Source organism: Haliaeetus albicilla, chromosome 8 (genome assembly GCF_947461875.1).
Source record: "Haliaeetus albicilla chromosome 8, bHalAlb1.1, whole genome shotgun sequence".
NCBI classification, from domain to species: Eukaryota; Metazoa; Chordata; class Aves; order Accipitriformes; family Accipitridae; genus Haliaeetus; species Haliaeetus albicilla.
Window position 1 is genome coordinate 563,336 of NC_091490.1, and position 13,887 is coordinate 577,222.

General features: G+C 42.9%; 1 long non-coding RNA gene across 2 annotated transcripts in view; it reads left to right on the forward strand.

Annotated features, from left to right (window-relative positions):
* LOC138686326 (uncharacterized) overlaps nucleotides 1-13,887 on the forward strand; it is an 81,426-nt gene that overhangs the window by 47,410 nt on the left and 20,129 nt on the right. For both annotated transcript variants that reach the window (XR_011325659.1, XR_011325660.1), the window contains exons 5-7: nucleotides 1,834-2,029; nucleotides 7,684-10,501; nucleotides 11,696-11,791. This is a non-coding gene — a long non-coding RNA (uncharacterized lncRNA). The remainder of the gene's footprint in view (nucleotides 1-1,833; nucleotides 2,030-7,683; nucleotides 10,502-11,695; nucleotides 11,792-13,887) is intronic.

Here is a 13,887-nt window from a genome sequence, read left to right on the forward strand (position 1 = left end):
CGGGAGGACGGGCACCGGTGTGGTGCTGGGCAGGAGCGGACTGAGGGCCAGTGCCGGCACAGCTCGGCGCACTGCCAGGCGTGGGAGGTATTCCGCTGTCGGCAAGTGGACAAGGGAACACGTTCGAGTGGGGAAAAGAGTCTTTCAGATTATGTTCACCTTTGATTAAAAGGCTGTTGGGAAGATGTTGTGAGAGGATAGGAATGTACTTCAAAGTTGGTTTGGATTGACAAGTAGCGATAGCACGTTTATAGGTACAGATGGGAGAAAAGTCAACCACAAAGGGAACTCAATTTTATTTACCATTAATTTTGACTTGCTTCAGCAGATGTTTGCTGGGAACTGTTTTAACCTGCTTAATTTGTCTCTGTGTAATGGGAAGCAGATAGCCTCAATTAAGAGACTGATTAGTAAGTTCTTTAATGACTTTCAGTAGTTTTAGTCATTATTGCTGATACAGGACGCTGAATCCTGGGAGCTGGGATTTAAATATTACATAAAATCTGAAACATATCACAGTTATTTGTATCCACTGAATTTGCTACTTGTCTGTTTCCCTTCTTGTCTGTGTAGAATGTTGCCAGGTATTCGCTGCACGTGTTCTTAAATTCTGAAGTACGCAAAATGATTTTGAAACGTGTGATGCCACCCGATTACCTACCGGGTAGGACAGAATGTTCCCTTGGCCCTCCTTCGGTATGTCACTCAGGGAACTAGTTCTGATGAACCTCAGGGAATCAATGGCAGCAGATTCCTCAATAGGAATTTAAGTAAGATGTTAAGACTAACAAACTGGGTTTTTTTTGGTTGTTGTTTCTTGAAGCACGTCTAGGCAAGAAGTTTACAATAGCAAACATGATGCAGTAAAACCTCACGTTAGCAAGTGTGTTTCAAAGGATATATTACACACAACCTTTCAGATATCTGGTATGTATACACTTTCTTTTTTTAATACCAATACATATGCATTCGATACATACCTCTTACATTAACAGGGTAAATGGCATAACTCCGTGGCTGTTACATTTATTCTGCATCCCCTAACATTTTTGCCTGCATCACACCTAATAATCCATCCTGTCTGGGATTGTCCTTAATGTTTGAAGCTTCCATGATTCCTGGGCAGCAATTGTCCATTGCAGACATCCGAGCGACCAGCCTGCAAGTTGGCTTTTCCTCTTCTGCCACTCAGAGAAGTTTATAAAATGGACCGAGTCCTAACCACCAGCGGGTCACATTTTTGTTTTTGTGGTGTTGATGAAAGGGAAGTTAATTGAAGAATGTTGCTCAAAATACTTGTCTGAAATGTCTTGGGTTGGGCAGACCACCGACAAGCCAAAGAGAGCTTTGTGGTGCCAGCAGCTGTGCAGCAAAGGTGCCAGGGCAGCCGGCACTGCTGGAGCGCAGCAAGGGGACTAGCACTCCTTCAGGAAAAAAACCATGTTCATCCCTGTTTTCTGCTCTGCAAGGAATTCTGAGATGTGAATCTTTCTTTTCTTTTTTTTTTTCTCTCAAAGAATGAGAATGAAGTAGTTGAGACATATGTGAAATAAAGTTTAAAATAATGTTGAAATGAAAGATTAATGTGCTCTCTTGAATGTATATATTCAAAACAGGGTACTTTGACGTTACTGAATTGTTTTGTTTAATTTTTATTTTTCTGCAGCCTAATTTTTTCTAACTTTGCATATTTCCCATTGTTCATATATATATATATATATATGACGTTGTGAGCAGAAAAGTTTCAACAGAAAATTTCCAAACAACACAGACTATGGGGACAAAGCACTAATATTTTGGTATCTTGCAGTGCTATTCTCTTGTTTTTTTCAGGAACTGACCATGTGCAGACTGGTGGATAGAAAAGAAGGCAAGTAATCTGGACTGTGGTTGTGTCAATATTTGTGTCAAAAATATTACCGGGATGAAGTGGACCATTGACTGGGTTTCCCTCCTCACTGCGCCCCAGCTTGGCTTCAGTTTCTCTGTCTGCAAAAGAAATGCATTACTGTTTTCTTCCTCCTCACAGGTATGATTCATGACTCTTGCTCAGGCTAGGGTAAATTTGGTGGTAAAAACCGCAAATCATTATTAGGAGGGAGGGATAACACAGTCTGTGTCCCAGAAATCTTGCAATCAAAAACTGTGATGTGAGAGCACCATCATGCAAAGACATGCTGGGAAGGCTCAATTATCAGCCTGCTTTCTGGGGAATTTTACTGCCTTGTCCTCTTCTTGATATGTTTCTGTGTGCTTATTTTTGTGTTTCTCTGAACAAGTTCTGGCAAGTACATGAAAGCTTTTGCCCCTTGCAGTGAAATAATGGAAGTTTTTTCCATTGCACTATTTTATGAGCGCATAAAATTTCATGACACTTACGGAAGTTTGCATTGTGAAGCAGGTGGCTTGTTAGCCTTTATTTTATTTTACTAGACTCATTTGTACACATATAATATTAAATCTTTGTCATAAGTTTGTGAATTATGCTAAGATATTGTCTGATATTGCTATCTGAGGAACCTGAGGAATCTTTGTTGGTGGTGACTAAGCAAGAAGGTATATTTATCTAGTCTAGATTTTGGTGTAGTGTTTAAATGCTCCATATCAGATAGGAGTGATAAGGCATAAGAAAGGAGAACAACTGTGAGGCCAGATAGTGGCAGTCTGCCACTGATGGCTTGCATATAAATTTAGCCAGCTAGTTTAAGGTTCTCTCTTCAATCTGTTCTTGTTCTACATAATTACAGGCATGCTGCAAGCCTGAACTAAGTGGGGATAGTATTTCCTTGGTATCCATAAAATGCCATGGTAGCTAGCCTAAGAGCTATCTTGGTAGGCACGCAGAGAAATAAGGAAAAGAAATTCAAATGACCCTAACAGTCAAGACTCTGGATTGCCTTCTAATCCAGATGTTCCCCCATGATACTGCTGGGGTGCTGGTTTAGCAGCAGTAAAACCTGACTGCGCACTTCTCTCTCTGCAGGTTATATTCAGCATGTGCCAGCAAAGACCTTTTTAAAGATGCTCTGCTTTCACCAGCCGGAGGGATTTTTAAAGTTCTGGGATGTAAAGGGGGGGCTTCTGGCTCTCTTTATGCAGAAGGCAGTTGTCAAGTCATTGTTTGCCATGATTAGATGGTTACTGTGAGTGTCCTGCATTACAGTGAAACCTGTATTTATGCCCCCTGTACTTATGGCCACCTGCTTTAGGTGGTCACTGGTGTTAACAGCTGATGAAATCTCATTCCCTGGGAAATGTCCTCTCTTTTGCATAATCCTTCACTCTCTAACAGGCAGCCACCTGCCTGCCATGCTTTGGCCACCTGTGGGCCTGCCCAGCTGTGTAAATTGCATTGCAATCAGCGTGGCAAGGCAGCTCGAAAGAGGCACCACTCAGCGCCAGCAGATTACTGTGTAACATGTTTTCAAGCCATTGACTTTTACATTGCAAACAAAGTCTTTTTATTTGACCTTTTAAATGCTGTGTTGCAAAACGCAGAGGAAGTGCAGTGACAGCACGTATGTGGAAATTGCTTTCATGCTGATTTTTGGTGTACTTTGGCCCATTACGGTGGTTACAGAGGTTTCTTTTCTTTTATTTTTTTCTTTCTTTTTTTTGGTAGGGGGTGGTTCCCTAGGTTGTCCATTATTAACATGTTTAACCCATTAATGGCATCCCTGGCTGTATTCCCAGCAGATACATCTCTAAGGCTGGAAGGAGTGACAAGCTTGTCATCTCAAAGATGCATATTGCAGCCCTCCTGCAAGCATACCCTGCTTCACTGCAAGTCCAGCACATGTGCCAGGATGAACTTTTCTCCTGGCATCTTATCTAGCACAACTGATTAACTTTTCACGTTATGCCATCTAGCTTCCCCCTGCACTGCACGCAAGCTGAATGCTATTTTCTGTCTGTCACGCTCCCGAGCCCTGACTGAGGGAGCCGTTCTACCTGCATCTTACCTGGCCACATGCCTGCAGCCACAGAGAGATCAGGCTGGGAAGGGCTGGTCCAGCAAAACACTTAAGTTCACACTTAATATCTCTGGTGCTTAAAAAAGGGTAGGGTCAAACACTGGGTCAGTGCCTCGTTTTGCCTAGGCGACAAGTTGCTGGGGAAGGATTTTGATTTAATTGGATGCAAGAGCTCATGTTGTCCTTGCTTCTGCCTGTAGTCTTTGGTCACAGCTTTTTCCCTGGATCTCAAGTGTGGGTTTTCGAACAGTCACCCTGCTCCCGCTGTCCTTGGGACACAAGCATTGTGAACATGATGCCTGCAGATTCAAACACAGCAATCCACTCCATCACCTGTGAAATGCTAGGCTGGCAAATTAAAACCAGGGCTTAAAATGAAAAATTTGGAATAGATCCAGAACTTTCACATTGCTTGGGATTGTGAGATTCATGTCTGTTCAGCCCTGGAGTAGTGAGACCTTGGACACCTTGCAAAGGGGAAAGAGGAGGGAAGAAAACTCAAGCAGGCTTTCTGCTAGAGCATCTTTGGGCATGAAGAAAACCTAGGATCAGTTGTTCATCTTGAAACAATTTTATATCCTGATTCTGAACATTATTCCAGACCAAGACTCTAATTACATGGTGACAGAGTTACACAATTGGCGTTGTCTATAAAAAATGAATTAACTAGGACTAAGAGACACTGACTCTGTAGCCTTCTTGCTCAGCGACTCACCCTGGCTGCAGAAGAGATCCACTTTGAAACGGGCAGCACAGGGCCCTTGTCTGGCTGCCCCGTCCCAGGCGATGCCCGCGCCGTCGGGCTCCCTCCTCTTCTGCAGGAGGCAAAGCGGCAATTCTCTCTTGCTTGCTGTCTCAGAGCAGTCATTCTTGTGAGAAGCTTCAGTTTTCAAATGTCAGCCTCTTTGAACCAAATGTAAGCTTATTGTGTAATTAGAAGCGTGGCAGGCAGCTCCAGCGCTTGGCCATCTCTCCCTCGGCCGCGGCCACGTGCCGTTGGGAGCGCGGTTTGGCAGCGGCTGCAGAGCCCCGGCCAGCACGACCCGCTGGAGCCGTCGCAGCAGCTCAGCGCCCAGGGCGGGCGCAGCACAGATGTTGCTGCCTCTCACTCATCAAAGGCTTATTAATGAGTGCTCAGCCGGGCACGGGCTAGGGGGGTTCTCTGGGCTACAACAGAGTGACAATAGCTGCCAGGAATCTCACTTTTTGGGGATTTTCGAAGAAAAAAGTTTGAAGAGGAAGATGCTACTTAACACAATATGACAGATGTATTTACACTAGCAGAATTATGTTGTATCTTGTGCTTATTTTCACCAGATTTGAAAGGAAATTGGAGATCTTGGCCAAGAGATTAGAAGCGTGGCCACATTGTCTGAGGAGTTATTTTCCCCTCACCATGCTCATCTGAGTTATCTGGCCAGACTGTAATCTTAATTAGTTAGGTGGGTATAATCCAGGAACAAACCTTCAGCGTGAAGTTAAGCTGGTGTTGATAAACTCAGGCTTGGATAATGTTTTTTAGTGTGGTAGGTGTGTGGCTGCTGAGCATTAGTTGGAGCATGGCCGCAGTGGCAAGCCTACAAGTCTAGGATCTGTTTCTGCTATGATCCTGAGGATAAGGACAGCAAAGTGCTCTCTTTTGCCTTGGGCTTTCCAGTAGATTTAGCCTTGGTTTCTCACTTCAGTGGTAAAACTTCAGGTAGCAAAATACCCAGTGTTTGGATATTAACTAGGTATTGAATGTTTCAGCTGAGTGCTATTAAAGCACTTAAACAGCAGTAAAGTAACATGAGGCATCCTTTTGCCTATAGATATTAATGGCAGAGTGCGACTGACTTCAAGTCTTCATTAGACTTCCATTTTTCCCATAAATGGTGACAATGAATAACATTTACAGCTTCTGTTTCAGTTCTCAGGTAGGAGTTGTGTGTATTTTTGCCATTTATACCAGAAGTCAGCTATTCATTGACTTACTAAAATACGTTATTCCTCCCTGCAAATCTTGCCTCCTTTTGCATCCTTTCGCCAGCATGATTGCCACAACAGCACTGCTGAGGTTGTTTGCAATGAATGTGCAGGTGCACTTGAGTCTTTTTTTGTGGCCTGGATGCTGAAGGACCTGTTGGTTCTTACAGCGTCACTGTATCTGGGATTGTCATTTGTTTTATGCTAAGGCTGGTGGTAACACTTGCTCATGTTTCATGTTTCATATTTAGTGGAAACACTGCTTGCACAAAGATTGCAGCCAAAATTTTTGAAAGGAATAGTTATTTTGAGGGCCTCCATTTCAAAAAAAAAAAAAGGAATAATATGCTGAGAAATGACATGCTGAAAGAGTTGCAAGCTGAACACACAAAGCAGTCAGTCATTTTTTGAAATCTTGACCAGCAATATTTTGGCTTGTTAGGCACATCTCAGTTTACACATACCAGTGCTCTATCCAGAAGCCAGTATGTGCTTTGATCACTGAGAATTAAGTCAATACATGAATGTGTAGAAAACTCAGCCAAGGGGAAAAATCAGTCCTACAGCAACTGTAAAGAGGTGTTGATTTATTTATTTGTATTGTCACTCAAAGAATGTTGCTACAATCACATTAAAGTATTAAATAGACTGTGGCTGAAAATTACATTTCAGACAGCCGAAGCAAGTTTTTCTGTTAAAAAAGTAAAATAAAGCAAACACAGAAAAGAAGCTCTGGGAGAAGGAGCCACAGAAAAGCAGTAAATCTGCAAAACAGAAGGGTAAAACACGCTGTCCAAAATATCTCATTTGAGATTTATGCTGAACGATAGTTAAGTACTAATGAAACAAGGCACTCAGTCTTTAGCTGACTTCACTTGTATGTAATGATTCTCACCAGACTGCAAGATGAGACCTTAATGATCTTTGTGTGTAGCTAAAAATTCACTTCAGTAATCTATTCTCAAGCCTCTTTCTGTCTGGAGAGCTTGAGAGGAAAGTTGTGCAGCGGTGAGGGGAGGATCTGGTGGTGGAGCCTTGTGATGGACCCACTCTTAGATGGTTCAAGCTGCAGCGCTGAGCACAAAATGCAGCTTCTGCAGTGGGGATGCTGGCAGAACTGCAAACAAGGAATTACAGTATTCCCATCTAGATGTTACTAAGCTGTGCAACTGCTTTCAGAACAGCAAGGGACCAGGCAAGATTTAGTCCAGGAAATGTTTATAAGATAGCAAAAGGCTGTTTCAGTTACATTTTAATATGTGAGGCTCTTACCTCTCTGTTGACGAGCATAACTCCTTGACTTTTTGCAGATGTTTAACATGGATATAATAAGCTCTGGAAATGTGTTTGGAGTAAATGATTATTTTCAAGGATAAGAGAAAGAAACCAAACTTTCAGTTATGGTTAGGATTTTGGTTTCACCAGACAAAGCTCTTCTTCCTCTAAAACATCATAAACAATCTTTTCAACTGTAGAAGGGCCTGTCAAGAGACATATATAAAGATGTGAAGTAACAAGTGGAAAGGCACACATTGACTGTCCCTCAGGCTGATCTTGTTAAAAGGTACTACTGATGTACATATTACAAATTTTTATGGAGAGGGTTTTTCTGGAATTGTTACATGAACACCTACCATCATTACAGCAGACAAGAGACCCAGAGGGATTGATTTCTTCTGCAGGTTTTGAGTCTCCTTATTTTGAACACTTAACACTGTGAATTTTCCATCTCTTTCTTTCTCAGTAAGGCCGTTATCCAGGAGAGGTAGCAAGACCTCAGCCCTGGCCAGCTCTTCAGACCAAAGTGAAAGTATTCCCGTGGTGATGCTGGTATGGACTTCAGTGACAGCTGGACCTAGGTAAGAGCTGCACGCCAGGCATGAATATTCAGAGAAGTCAACACAAGGGTGAAACAGGACAGGTAGCATCAGAAAGCAGGAGAAGACAAAGGCATATCTGGTCACTAGCTTTATAATTGTTCTAAAAAACATTTTGTATTTGGGCAAAATTACGAGGATTATTTGTAACAACTGAATGACAGCCTGATAATTCAATTTTTATTTGCTCTGGCAAGAGCATTTATAAGGACACATTAGCAATGGGGAGCTCTCAAAACACATGTATACATGCCAGTGCCAAAGAGACTGGGCATGTGCTCTTGCCTACGTGTGAGGCAGCCAATTCCTGCCACAAGTCCTGGGAATCAACAGCACTTTGTCTCCCATTGCGCAGCCTCACCAGCCTTCGGCACATGGGGAATGGTTGTCTGAAGTCTTTGTGGCAGTGCCTTAGCCCCCAGGAAGGAGCCCTGGGTCTGGAAAAGGATGCTGTGAAAGGTCTGCAGTTCCACGCTCTTTTTGCTTGTTTATCTGGTCAGCGCCAGCCTATTTTGTGGGCAGCTTGTGCTTGTCTCAAGGTATTTGGATTTGATAATCTGATCAGTGCCAGTCCATTCTTGGCTTCTCTGTCCACCTGCTGACTCCCTTGTGTTACCCTTCTGGTGCTCTATCCATCTGTTAAGAATTTACTTACAAAATGCATTAAAATAAATCACTATGATTTTATGTGCATAGGGATCCTGTTTCCAGCATCTCAAAAATCCTAATAAATAACTGTGTCTGTTAGTAACAGTATCATAAAGTCTTGTATTTTATCATTAGTGATTTACAGGGAATGCCATGATGCTTAGAAAACAGCCTTTTAACATTCAAATTTGGTGGTTTTCAGAATTCATTTTATACTTTGCTGTCGGGTAATACAGGTTTTCAGACCAGGTGCATGTGCTGAACACTATTATCAAGGAAATAAATTCAGATACAGACTACAACAACAGCTTCTATCGAATTACTGCTTGACTGTAAAGAAGACCACAGCTGAGACCTGGGGCAATGGAAATGCTGTGGATCCAGACATTTTTTAGTCTGGGCTATTGATTTTTCCATGGGGGAGGACGGGACGACCCTGCTAGGAGAGAGAAGACCGTTTTCCATCCTCTGCAGAAGCTGATGTGAGCATTGTTTGTACCAGCATGAGTCATGCAACAGCTGGGGGAACCCGAACAGGCTGATGCCACCAGCCAGCACCGCTCAGGCAGGGCCATGAGACCGGGCACCGGACGAGACCCTGCTGGTAGCGGGGCTGGAGGTCATGGGGGAAGCACTTGGTGTTCAGACCTCCTTCTTAACCCACCGTGGAGCAACCCTGAGCTTCAGGAGCAGCGCCTGATGGGACGGCCACTGAAGGTGTAGTTCCATAACCACCAAACCATGGAAAATGCTGGAGAGGAGGAAGACTTAATGGAGGCAAGGTGGAGACAGGTCGCAGACATGCTGGCGTTTGGAAGCTGCTGAAAGGCCGCAGGGAGGCTTCGCAGCCAAGCGGCTCTGATCCCCCCGTGCCCTTTGGTGTGGGTTCCTGCTGCTCATCGCCACTGAGCTTCCAGCTGTTTCCAGGGGACTGACCCTGAAGGGGGAATGCTGAATACAGCGTAGTTGGTGCCATTTATCTTCATGTTGAATACTTGCGAGCTGTAGTTTATTTAAATGAAGCCTTTATCTGTAACATATCAATTAAAGCCATAATGTTATAGGAAAAGAAGGGCGGCTTGGCTGATCCAGGGATTAAAATCTTATAACGTTATGTCCCAGATAGTGAGTAATGTGATATAAAAGGATTCTAATGCATTCAACAAAGCCAAACACAGCAAGACCTGAACAAACCCCAGAGGACACCAAGACAACCAACCTAAAATATAGGTCAATGTTTTCAAATTTGGTGTAAGTTCTTTTTGTCTAATTAATCTATATCTACCAATATGTTAATGAGAGGAAGATACAGAAAGCTGACTGCCACTGAAACGTCCCCAAGGCTGAAAGAAAACAGTCTCAGCTTGTGGCTAATTATTTTTTTCCTTGAAATTTATGCCCTGAAAGATAAGCAAACATGGTGTTTATTTGACCTGTGCACCTTGTACCAGACTCTTTTTCCAAATACTGTTCTTTAAAACAGCTATTAAAATGATAGAAAAAGAGAAGAAAATGTTGCTGAAAACACAGCAGCACAACAGTGAAGGAAGAGGATGAACACGGCTTGAGATTACAGCAGTCACTGCATCAAGATGTTCGTCATCCTTGTGCGTGGCCATGCAAGACGTGGGCTGAGTTTCCAGCCCTGCTGATTTTCCTCATGGGTCTCATGACATCTGCTGTTTTCTTCCTGAGAACCCAAGCCTGGAAGTGTGTGGCTAAAGGATAGTCTCAGCTTTCCTTTAAGAGGTGCCTCTGCTCCATTTTCCAAGGGAGTAAGGCATGGCCATGGGACCCCAGGGAGGTCTGCCAGCGGCTGTCTGCTGCCCTTGTCCATCCTCAGGGCTCGGCTGTCCCCTCGCGCCCGCACATGTGGAGCAGCATCGGCTGCGGCACGGGACTGTGCCAAGCACGGGGAGCATGGGGGGTTGTGGGACCGCAGCCGCACGTTGTCCTTCACACGTCAGGGTATGGGCATCTGTTATCAAGTGCTGTCGTTACCTGTGCCTCGTTTACAGCTTTACATCCCTCACCAAGGTAAGCTGTAATCCTCAGGGAGCTATCAGGATATCTGATTTATGCAAGAGTCTGTAATAAAGTTATGACAGTTATTTCTGTAGCTAATGGGAATGTAAAAATTCAGATAACATATGTTAATACTGATAAGCAAAATCTCTGATAAGGAGACCCCACCACCACTAAATAGGAAGACTCTGCTCTGACTGCTGTAGTGCCTCTGCTGCCCCTTGCTGTCAGTGAGGAACTTTCCTGAAGGATGAATTTGTGGAAGAGAAGTAGACTACCAACACTGAAGGTGTCCATCACTTGACATAGACCTTGTTCTTCCCAAGCAGTTAAGTTGGTTATGCCTGTGTACGGTGACTCTGTTGAACCAAAGTTGAGGCAAAGAAGGGGAACTTTCTGGTTTACATTGTGTTGCATCTTTGGGAAACAAATTTAAAAAATACGATGCCCAGTCAAAGCTCCTGGCGATGACGGTGCTAGCTACTGCACACAGCTGCTTCCACTAGTGACTGACTGGAGCCCAAAGGCTCGACATGAGTGCTTTGATCATTTGTCTATGCTTTTGAATTGCACAGCCTTTCTCCTTCTGTCCTAATGGCTTTATAACTGATTCATAATCTCACTCTTCTGAATGAGGTTAAGATATGGCTGCATATGTTGCTGAGTAAATGGCTTGCTTTGTGGTATTTCTATTAGGCTTGAAAGAAAGTATCACTGACTTGCCTAAGAAGAGGTTTATATTTCATATAATAGAGGATATACATCCTGATGTGCAGGCTGTTTATAATGCATTGGTAGAATTTATCATAGGAACATCCAGACCTCTCAAACACGCACTAAATTTAACTTTAAAGCAATGCTAATTCAGGGGGAAAAACAGTATGCATCATCTGTCGTCAGTTTGATAGTCTGTGATATGTGTAACCAATTGTTCTTATTTACATTAATTTGCATTGTGAAAAGCAATTTTACAGTTTCAGTCAGACTTAATAGGCAATTTGCAGCTCACTGCCTAATGGCGTAGTTACTTAAGCCTGCCCCCAGGGTGCTTTCTAGACCTGATATGAGACTAAACCTTTTAAATGTTCAATTGAACATCTTAAAAAGTCAAAAAGTCTTTAGCAGTTAGACCCAGTTCATACTTGCCTTGTCATATTTGATATTATTGCTGCAGATGCCCTTTGATTCAGATATATTTTGCCCTAGACTGCAGAAGTGGTGATTTGATTCTGGAAAACATCGTGGTGTGTGAGTGGCTCCCCCCCGCCCCCAGAGGCACTTTGCTGAAGGAAGAAGGTGAAGGTAAGAATGTCCTGGCAAGCCTTGCACCATGGCTTTTGTGGTTCAGTAGATCTACTACCTGCATTTAATGACTGACTTTTCACCAAGGCATCTCATCCTAATGATACATTTCCACATTTATGAATACATGAACCATCTTCGGTAGGTGTGATAAAAGCTAATTTTTCAAGAAGACTGAATGAAAGCCCTTAATTCACAACAATTTTACTTTGGGTTGAATGTATTAGGGGAAAACTGAAAAACAACCTACATTTGGGTGATGCTGCAAGGCTATTGTCATTATTGGCACTCTTGGAGCACTACCTAAGAAAGGTTCCTTGCCCTGTCAATTTACATTAGGAGATTGTCATTCTTCTAACAGTATGTTTGATTGTTGAAGAGGTGCTTTGAGAAGGCATATAAGGAGTCCCATAAGGGAAGGTTGCGGGTTCTGAGCATTGCAGATGAGGAAGGAAGTAGCAAAGACCTTCTCAAAAGATGGAGCCCCAATTCTTAATTCCTTACGCTCGATACACGCAACAAGTGAAGGTCATGGAATGTTTTAAGTTATGTGCTATAGGAAGAATGCAATGTACATGAGCCTGAAGCAGGTTGCTGATGGTGGATGGACTGAGCAATGACCATGGTTGTATCTCTGGCCTTTGTACCTAGTGGGTCATGTGGAAGAGTCAAGCAGGAGTGAGTTTTGTAAGAATTACACGAAAGACGTCTTGTTTGGTCATCCTTGTGCTAATGGTTAATAAAGACAATAGAGTTGGGATACTCACTCATTTACCTGAAGATATTGACAAATTTGAGATCACGATGAATCAAGACCTATCTTATTGTTGTAGTTTGACAGTGATCTTCTTTCACATTCAGCAGTTTTCATTTCCAGCACACTTCCGGATATTGAGATAGTTGTTTCTAACCCATGCTGATATCACAGAGATATATGCACTTCGCAACAGATTATGAAAATGTGTGAATGTTATTGGATTTCTGTCTTCTCTAATAGGATAAAGCAAATACAAGGTTTGCTAAATGCCATTTTCTAGGAAAGAATATTGTGCCACACTGAACTAATGTAATGCCACCATCCTTCTTCTTTAGGAGTCTGCTTTATTTCTGCAAGAGGGTTTTACTTCAAAAGATGTCACAATTCACTTCACAGTAGTATTCTAGAGAGGTTCCAAAAAATTGCTATAGCTGTGTGCTACTTGGCATATCTTGCATTTGCAGCATTGTGCAGAGCATGGAAAGATAGTCAAGGAAAGTTACGTATCAAATCAACCCATGTCATAATGCAAAAAGTCCCTTATCTACAATGAGCTAATACAAGTATTTGAGGCTGTGAATATCCCAGCCAGTTTAGCAAAAAATAGCGAAGTAAAATTATGATTTTATGTTTTTCAACTAGATTGGGCTAGTTTGAGGCCATCTGAGCTTTGTGATGCATGGAGGTGGTGTAGGTAGCCTAGGCAATCTGGTACTGTCTATATTTGTACTTCAGAATAGCAGTGATCCTAACCTATTTTCAGTTTTAAACCTTGTTTTTTCAGATGGCCTTTGCTGTTTTCTCACTGCTACGTAATTAAAAAGCACAAAAGTTCAGAAATCAAAGTGTGAGAGGTTGAAGATAGCCTTTTGAAATGGGAGGTAGAGGGCATTTTTACAGCACTAGCATGAATCTTTACTACTTTTCTGAGGTTCACTTGTAACACGGCTAATATTTTTAGCTTTTTATGAAAAGAAGTGACAATTACAGCTGCACACAATGTGAACTGTATTCCGTGGCTGAAGGTGGTGTTAGACCTGGGGCAGCAAGGTGGCTGGAGCTCCTCTCCCTCCACCCACACCATGGACAGCCTTGGTTAAGGTCCGACTAACCCCACCGAGGCCTCGCCGCAGCCCGGGACTCTCGCAGGTGACTTTGCTGTTGTCCTCTCACGCCAGCTACTTGGGTAATCCTGCTACAGAGTTTTCCTCAAAACCCACCAGGGAATAATGTTTATTTTCAACCTGCTCTGCATTCTTCCTCTGCGCTTACCAAGAAGTCCATACCTAGTGATAAAGGCTCCTCACCTGAGACAACCATCCACAACTAAGGTTTGGTT